The following is a 2,701-nucleotide window of genomic DNA, read 5'->3' on the forward strand; positions in this document are numbered from 1 at the left end:
TTGCAGGATACAATAGATTAAGCAACGCAGAGGTATAGGAAGCAAGGATATAAATAACAAACAGAAAACAGGCAACAGAAGGGTATTGAGACAAATTCATAAAGTGAGTTAAAGAAATAAACTCTTGAAAAGCAAGAAAATAGAATTCAGACATCAATTAGTACACAAACCAAGAATTCATGCAATGACAGTAAAGATGCTTGTTTGTTAAGCAATGACAGTAAAGATGCTTGTTGTTAACTATCATGCCTGAAAGGAAACTAAAAGAGTTAGTTTGAAAACTAAAAAGAAAAGTCTAAAGGTCAATTAAGTCAATAGTTAGAAAAGAGGGTTAGAAATCAGTGGCAGGGAAATTGTTAACTTAACCAAGAGAAGGTAAAAACGTATAGGAAACAAGCATTCTCACATTCATGAAGGTGATGCAAGTCATTGATGATGAAATATGAAATGCACAAAAGCATAGAAGAGAAATGCAAGTCATCATCAATGTTTTTGGTTACTAAATTTGTAAAGATTGGCGTAAAAGAATTGGAATATGCACCTGGTATAACCAAAAAAAGGTTAAAAACAACTTCAATTTAAAAGGTTTACACCAGTGGAAAGCACCAATTATTACAAATATAAGAACCTCAATCATAAGAAGACAGGTTTAAATCAAATGGTAAATTATGGAAATAGCTTCATTGGTTAAATAAGATGAAAATTGAACTTGAACCAAGAAGCTGTAAAGATTTTGATTTAAACCTGAAATGTTGAAAACACAAAGAAGGTTCGTATTGACATAGTTAATCAAGGTTCTATTTGACACAGAAATTTGTCAAATTGTTCCTTGATTCTGTCAATCACCAATGCAGCTGGAAGGGAACCGAAATAAAAATGGAAATGCTGACCAATCAACTTATGAGTTGAATTTGGTGTAAGCCAAAATGAGTCTTAAATCAAAAAGTACCAAATTCAATTCATAGGGTGTAAGTTAAAAACAGGACAATTCTAAAAAAAATTCGACAGCATTCCGGCAGTAAATTGGATGTTTTCGGATAAACAAATAGCAGCAAAATAAATCATATGAATCCAAAATAAATCAAACAGGTACAACAAACAACAAATCCATATGATTTAGGCAACATTAAGCAAAATAAAACAACTCAAATCGGCATAGCAGCAGTCAAATAGCTTATATAAATCCAAAATAACTCAACCATAAGCTTAATATGAGGATTCATGGAAACTGAGACAAATAACTAAATTGAGCAGCATTTTCAATCAGCAGTAACATACAACAAGTAAAAAGCAGTAATAACAACTTAAGTTCATACATTAAAGCAAGAGTAAAGCAACAACAAAATTGTTATCATTGCAACAAAGTGCAGATATTGCTCAAATCGAATAACAGACCTCAGCAAGAACAAAGAAACAATGAATAGCTAGGCAACAACATCAAGCAAACTAATGTAGCACAAGGGCAGATCAACCAGCAACACAAAAACCAATTACAGACAGAAAATTAGTCATTCCCAAACAGTAGCAGTAATCAAGAAAAAAAAACCTAAATCAACTATCCATTCTAGATTCTCTAACAACCTAAGCACTAACATGCATATCTAACTAGCTAAATCAAACAGAAACTCAATAGACAGCTAAAACTAACATGAAATTAATTAAAGGAAAATAAAAAACAGACACAGAAATCAAAACAGAGGGCATTGGAACTTGGGAGAATGAACAGAGAAAAATGGAAACAGATATAGGGGTCACAGCGGTGGTCAGAAGGGGCGCCGGCGGCGAAGGTGTGGCCGCGGCGGTTGTGATGGTGGTAGGAAGGGGAAACGACAAAAAGAGGGGAAGAGAGAAGAAAAAGGAAAAGGAGAAGAAGGAATGAGAGAGATAGGTGGTTTTTGGCAGCGGTTAGGTCACCGGAGTGGTGGCCGGTGGTGGTTGGCAGAAGCTTGAGGGTGGCTATGGAGCTTTTTGGGTTTTGGAGGGAGAAGAGAAAGAGACGTTGAGGGTGGAAGGGGACGCGACTGGCTAGGGCTCACGCGTCTGGGGTATTAGCAAGTTTAAATCCACGCGTATGTGTCACTGATGCGTGCGCGTGGGTGGACAAAAGAAGCATAGATGCGTAAGCGTCGTTGACGTAAACGCATGAATGGAGAGAATGCACGGTGACGCGTACGCATGAAGCACATGTACACGTGGATGAAAAATGTGCTAAATGATAAACCCCATTTGTAGGGTTTATCTTGTATTGATTTTAGGGGATTTTATCACCTTTTACCCACATTTATTCAATGAAATAGCATGGTTTTGTATATTCTCCTTTAATTGTGCTTAAGAGTGAAAACATGCTTTTTAGGACTTAAAATAGCTAAATCTAATTCTCCTTGATTCCATTAGATGCCTTGATATGTTTGTTAAGTGATTTAAGGTTTAGGAGGCAAAGATTGGATCAAGGGAATGAAGAAAGAAGCATGAAAAGTTGGAGAACTCATGAAGAAATGAAAGAACCAGAAAGCTGTCAAGCCGACCTCTTCGCACTTAAACGACCATAACTTGAGCTACAGAGGTCCAAATGATGCGGTTTCAGTTGGGTTAGAAAGCTAACATCCGGGGCTTCGAAACGATATAAGATTTGCCATAGTTGCTATACGTATGGTGGCGCGTGCGCGCATAGTACGCGCACACACCGTTGCTGCCACCTGGT

This window comes from Arachis hypogaea, chromosome 9, assembly GCF_003086295.3.
Source record: "Arachis hypogaea cultivar Tifrunner chromosome 9, arahy.Tifrunner.gnm2.J5K5, whole genome shotgun sequence".
In the NCBI taxonomy this organism is placed as follows: Eukaryota; Viridiplantae; Streptophyta; class Magnoliopsida; order Fabales; family Fabaceae; genus Arachis; species Arachis hypogaea.